The sequence below is a fragment of the Phaseolus vulgaris genome, chromosome 11 (assembly GCF_000499845.2).
Source record: "Phaseolus vulgaris cultivar G19833 chromosome 11, P. vulgaris v2.0, whole genome shotgun sequence".
Taxonomy (NCBI): domain Eukaryota; kingdom Viridiplantae; phylum Streptophyta; class Magnoliopsida; order Fabales; family Fabaceae; genus Phaseolus; species Phaseolus vulgaris.
This window is the reverse complement of record NC_023749.2, coordinates 20,615,976-20,622,915: the sequence shown is the minus strand read 5'-3', so window position 1 is coordinate 20,622,915 and position 6,940 is coordinate 20,615,976.

The following is a 6,940-nucleotide window of genomic DNA, read 5'->3' as shown; positions in this document are numbered from 1 at the left end:
AAACCTCTCAACAAAACTCTGTTTGCTGACTCGACCTGCCCATTCGTCTAGGGGTGTTCGACTGACGCAAACACCTACTTGATTCCTACTTTCGTGCATAGCTTCCCCAATTGTTAGCTTGCGAACTGGGTGCCATTGTCTGAAATAAGATGCCTTGGTACCCCGAAACGACACACGATGTTCTTCCAAACAAAGTGTTGTACCTTGTGCGCGATGATCTGTGCTACTGGTTCGGCCTCTATCCACTTGGTGAAGTATTCGATGGCAACGATCAAGTACTTCATCTGTCTTATCGCCAATGGGAATGGACCTAGGATGTCAATCCCTCAAGTATGGAAAGGCCATGGGCTGTATATGGATTTCAGTTCCTCTGGCGGCGCCTTGTGCCAATCAGCGTGCATCTGACATTGCTTGCAATGCTGGGCGTATCGCACGCAATCCTTTCTTACTGTTGGCCAGAAAAACCCTGCACGTATCACCTTGGACGCCAAGGACCTTCCTCCCACGTGGCTCCCACAAATACCTTCGTGAAGTTCAGCGATTATCCTGGTTCACTCGTCGCCGCTTACGCACGTCAAGATAGGGTGCGTAAACCCATGCCTGAACAATATCCCATCCACTAAGGTGTACCTGGCGGCGTTCCTCTTGATCTTCTTGCCCTCCTCTGGCTCTGCTGGGAGGATTCCATCCGCTAGGTATCGCCTATAAGGGGTCATCCAAGTGTCACCTTCCTCCAAAGTGCATACCTGTACACCTTTTTCTTCATATGGCGAGGCTGCGTAAGTACTGATGCAGGGTGCCCTCGCTGTGTCTTGACTCAGGGAGCGATGGTTACGTGGATTTCCTCTTGTTGTGCTGACGTGAAGAACATCTACCCTGTTGTCTGCAATAAACTTTCGCGGCGTTTTGAGGGTCTCTTGGATTACAGTCCTCTGCCTTCCCCCCTTGCCTGAGCTGGCCAGCTTGGCAAGCAGGTCAGCTCTGGCATTTTGCTCCCTGGGGACGTGCACCAGCTCAAACGCAGCGAAGGCTCTTTTCAACATCTCGACATACCTTAAGTACGCGGCCATCTGTGGATCCTTCACTTGATATTCTCCCGTTACTTGCCCTGTGACCAATTGTGAGTCACTCTTTGCCAAGAGGCTCTGAGCGCCCATTTCTTTAGCCAAGAGCATCCCAGCAATCAGCGCTTCGTACTCCGCCTGTTTGTTGCTTGCCTTGAAGGTGAAGTAAAGCCTGCTCGATCAATACTCCATTGGGCCCTTCTAAGATAATTTCAGCCCCACTCCCCTACTAGTTGGAAGAGCCATCCACTGAGAGCATCCACTGTGCCCCTACTTCCATTTCTTGAGAGTCTCCTCCTAGTGAAAGTTCTGCCACGAAATCGGCATAGACTTGCCCTTTGATGGACCCCCTGAGCTCATATTGGATATCGAACTCTGACAACTCGACCGCCCAGCGAACCATCCTCCCCGCTACATTTGGCTTTTAAAGCACCTTCTGGATGAGGAGATTTGTCATTACCACCATTGTGAAACTGTGGAAATAGTGGCGGAGCCTTCGTGCTGAGAATACTACTGCTAGTGTTGCCTTCTCTAGTGACTGGTATCTCAATTCTGGGCCTTGCAAGGCCTTGCTTACGAAGTAAATGGGCTTCTGCACCTGGTTTTGTTCCTGGACCAGCACAGAGCTAATGGCCCACTCAGTCACCGCAAAGTACAAGCGGAGGGGGACACCTACTTGTGGCTTGCAAAGCACAGGTGGCGTCGCCAAGTACTCCTTCAACTTGAGAAACGCTGCTTCACACTCGTCTGTCCACGCAAAACGACTATTACTTTTGAGGCATTGGAAGTAAGGGTGGCCCTTCTCTCCTCCAGCTGATACGAATCTCGATAATGCTGCCATTCGTCCTGTCAGTTGTTGAACTTCCTTCACTGAGGTTGGGCTCCTCATGGCGATGATGGCTGCACACTTGTCAGGGTTCGCCTCAATCCCCCTCTCTGTGAGCATGAACCCTAAGAACTTTCCTGCCTCTACGCTGAAGACGCACTTTTCTAGGTTTAACTTGAGGTGGTACTTGGATATGGTAGCGAACAACTCTTCTAGATCAGTTGCGTGTCGCCCTCTCGTGCGAAGTTACCACCATGTCGTCCATGTAGGCCTGTATGTTTCTTCCCAGCATGGGTGCAAGGTGATGGCATTTTCATGTGTTCTTCTTGAATCAAAGTAGAAAATAAGGTGCGGAAGCAATGGGTGAGATGATCAAGACCCTCCTAGGAGTTGTGTTGGCCTTGTAGGTGCATGATGAGTATGGTGTTTGAGTGGTTCGGCCAGCTCAAGGGAGAAGGTGAAAGGATTGAAGTTTAGAGCCTAGATTTCTAGGAGAAGTAAAGCTTGTGCACAAAAATGGCAGCATAACCTTACTCACAATAAACTTGAAAATACAAGGTGTAGGCTCCTCCTTTTATAGGCTAAGGAGGACCATAATGCAACCCTAATGCTAGCCAAATGAAATGTAAATGTGAAGCACATGGGTGCACATGGCACATGGGTGCACAAATGAGCACATGGGGAGGGGTGTGTCTAGTTTTTATGCTCACCCCCTCCATGGGCTTTCTAGACCGGCCTTGGTAAATTTAGAGGATTTTTTAGAAACTCTAAGTTTACCTAGGTTGGTGTTTTAGGTGCCAAAATTAATTCTAAGAAAATTACAAATAAAGTTCCTATGCTAATTTTGACAAGAAGTTAAAGTCTACTCTACACTAGAGTTTATGGCATTTGAACATGTAAAAGAACGTCTTCTTGGATCCTCTTGGCCATAACTCTATGGTTGGCCCAAATCTACCCTTTGGTGGGCTTGCATGTGGGCTTGTGCTTGGGCCTCTTCCATCATCCCCTCCCTCTTGAAAAGGATTTGTCCTCAAATCCATTGCTTCTTCTTCTTCATGGCTAGGGGAATGGATGTGGCTGGATGGTGTCCATCATCTCCTCCTTCTTGAGAAGATCTATCCTCAGATCTACAGACTTGATCTCGGATAGCAACCTTTTGCTTCGCCAAAGCTTGTCCTCCTGGATCAAACGTCCACCTATAGAAATAATCAAATAAGGCATAGGTGTTAGTTTGCAAATTAATTTTACTAGGTTGCCATTTTTGTTTTTCTTTTGGTTTTGGCAACCTTGGACAAAGTTTCTCTTTTAATGGTTGTGTGTGGTCTCTAATCATCTTATGTATTTTAAAATGTTCATTTGTGGTTACTTTCTCTTTAGGCATAAATCCTATAGAAGATGGTAACAACTTAAAAGGAGAAAGATGATTGAACCCACACATAACTTTAAAAGTAGAAATATAAGTAGTTTTGTGAACTACTTTATGGTATGTTTGCTCACCTCTAGAGTTGTGTGTGCACTTCATGATTATTCTAGGCATAGTAGAAAGAGCTAGATTTTCAAATATATTTTGACCATGCGTTTGAGGATGATAAGAATTTAAAGTGTGCAATTTAGTTGCAAGTTTTCCAAAGGAAATCCTCAAATCATGGTTTGCGTAATTTGGAACTCTATTCAACACTATGCTTGAAGATAAACCATGAAGATGTATCACTTCTCTAGAGAAGAGTTTATCCATAACCATGAAGATTGAATCACAACCTTTTGTTGTCCTAGGGAGTTTTAATATGAAATTTATATCTTCCCAAGGATCATTTGCAAAAGGTGAAGGAGTATAGAGTTTATGAGACATTGCCTTGGGCGTAGTTTGAAAACAAGAATTGTACCTAAGGTAATGTATTTGAACTTCTTTTCTCATGGGGGACAAAAGTTTTCCTTTTAAAAGCTCTAGAGTTTTATCAACTCTAATTTGTCCCATGAGTTCTCCTTCATGAAGACTTTTTCTCTTATGTGTAAGGATAGTCTCGTTGTGACAACCATTGTTTATAAGGATTTGTACACTTTGCAATGGTTGTCTCAATAAGACATGACAAGTTTCTTTAGGCACTACTTCACATAAAAAATTGTTTTTGTAGATGCTTATAAAAAAACTTGACATTCACTTGGTGATATCCTAGCACATATGAGAAATAATCTATTTCATTTTTATCTATGCAAGCTTCTTTTAAAGACTCTTCTTTTTCACTTAGGCTTGCAAGTGTTCCTTTACAAAAGGTAAGGCTTTGAGGTTGTTCAACAAGACACATATTTTCAAAGGTATTTTTAAATCTTTGGTCTTGTTGAATGACCTTGTGGGAAGGAACACTCTTCTCCCACGCCTTTTGTTCTTCAAGGGTCTTCTCATGCTTTTCTTTTTCTTCTTTTTCTTTAGCTTCCCTTTCGACTTCCCCTCTCTTCTTTTGTGTTTTTCTTTCCTTTCTTTCTTTATGGGAAGCAAACAATTTTTCTACCCTCATTTCCCAATCTACGCATGCTTCTATATTTTCTTTTCCATGGAAATGGGGTTGGTCTACCCTAACCCCTCTTGGGTTTTCTTGTTCTTTTCTATCTCTTCTATGTCTTCTAGGGGGTGCTTGATAATAATCATTTACTCTAATGCTCCCCTCCCCAAAAGAATCATGATCTTTAGAGATATATGCATGAGAAGGTAATTTTTTTAGAATGTGAGACTTCTCATCCTTTGCTTTAGTCAAAACATTAAGTTTAGTCTCACTCTCCAATTGTCTATAAGCAATTGATTGCACAGTTTGTGAAACTTCTTTCAAAAGAGTTTTTAAAGATTTTAATTCACTTCCAATAGACTTTGTAGAATGAGAAGAAGAAGACATGGCTAAAGCTTTGTGTATACAAGTATTTTACCTTGAGAAAACTTAGGAAAGTCAAAGAAGGTAGTTTTCCAGGTAAGGGAGGTGAGTCACAAAGGACTACTTAAATACCAAGCCTTTGCCTTAGCCAAAAACTATCCCTCAATGTCTTCACACAAAACTTTCTCTTAGTAAACCACTTAGAACACAATTAAGTTGAGAAATCAAATTTTCAAAGAAAGAAAACAATGCAAGCTACTAATCAACAAAGCTAGTCGGTTTAACACAAACTTAACAAAATAACCATGCAAAGCGTCACTAACTAAGCAAAAGAAAAGGCAATTACAAACAAGTAACAATTACTAATCAAGAATGCTATACTATTCGGCCCTAGGTGAGGCTTCTTGGACACTTTGAGCCCTTGAAGACACACTCACCGTCTAAACGTAATTAACAAGGTAATTAACAATAAACCAAGTTGCAAAGAAAATAAGAGAAAACTCCCTTTGTTGTTCCTCCTTTTGGTTAGTGCACTTCTTTGTTGTCTTGATTGTTGATCTCCTAAGTGTTTGTAGTGTTTGTTTCAAGAAAGCTTGTTTCGGCTTTGGCTTTGTCTCCTCCTTAGAATGTTGGCTTTAATTCTCCAATTTACAGCACCTATTCACAAGGGCTAAACCTTAAACCAAGTCAAATTCCATGCACATAAGCACCAAGGGAGAAATTAAATTCCAGCACCCAAAAAGAGAGGTCAAGGAACAAAAGCAAGAAACAAATTTAATTGAAAGAAAACAGTACCGCCAAAAGGATTTATAATATGACAACTTAGAAAGAGATTCAAGAAATTAAAGCAAACAATTAAAGGTACTCAATAAAAGTTGGCACACAAAAGAATTCCTAAAGAAAAGCACTAGATTAGATGACCAAATAAAAAAAACAGCACCACTGGAAAATGTTGTGGGCCAGAAAACGTGTTTGTTCCCCGATTTATGCTGATCTGTATTTTTGGAATTTTGCTCTGAAATTTGTTATGCAAGAGATTCAGGATCTTATCTAAAAGCTGGCTTTGGATTCACTCAAAACGGATGCACCATTGTTTTTTAATAAATTTTGCAAAATTGGTGTTCGGTTAGGCCAGCTGGAGCGCTTCAGATTTGCACTCTGATCTTAAAAGATTTATCATTTTTTTTCTGTTGCTTCTTTTGACCTAATTCTTTTTTTGTCTTTTCTATAACACTTTAAACTTGCATTTTCCAGAAAATCAGAATTTTCCTATGGGTGGAAATATTTTTCTGGGTTAAAACAGCCAAAACAGAGAAGGTGTAAACAGGGAATCTGAAAACTGGAAACAAAAACAGCAAGATACCAAAGTTTAGACACAATGGAAATTTGTGAAATAGAATTGTGTATGATCTAAACACAATATGAACTCAAACTAAAAATAAAAAAGGCACCAAAGGATCAAAGAACAGCAGATTCAAACAAATTAAAGAGACCCAAAAGCAAGAAACAATCAAGCCAATAATAGGACTACTAAGAATTGTTGACAAATATGGATTCACATGACTTGACACAACATTTATAGATTCAGAAAATAAAGACTCAAAGCATAAAATGAAGCAAAATTAAGAAAGCAATAAAGGACTCAAATTCCTAAAAGAAAACAGCCACTCAATGGTGTAAGGAATCCTATCACAAGCTGCACAGAATTTGTTCAAGATCAATTGAACAATTGTGCTTTGGTTGGATCTTCCATAAGCACACCAAGAACAATTTAAAAAGGAAAAAACAGCAAGACAAGTATGGAATTTAAATGACAATATGAAGTAAAGAAGAACTGAAAATTTAAAAGACCAAGCTACTCATCTTGAAGAACCAAAAGCTCATGATACCAAATGATGGCATTTTCATGTTTTCTTCTTGAATCAAAGTAGAAAATAAGGTGCGGAAGCAATGGGTGAGATGATCAAGACCCTCCTAGGAGTTGTGTTGGCCTTGTAGGTGCATGATGAGTTTGGTGTTTGAGTGGTTCGGCCAGCTCAAGGGAGAAGGTGAAAGGATTGAAGTTTAGAGCCTAGATTTCTAGGAGAAGTAAAGCTTGTGCACAAAAATGGCAGCATAACCTTACTCACAATAAACTTGAAAATACAAGGTGTAGGCTCCTCCTTTTATAGGCTAAGGAGGACCATAAT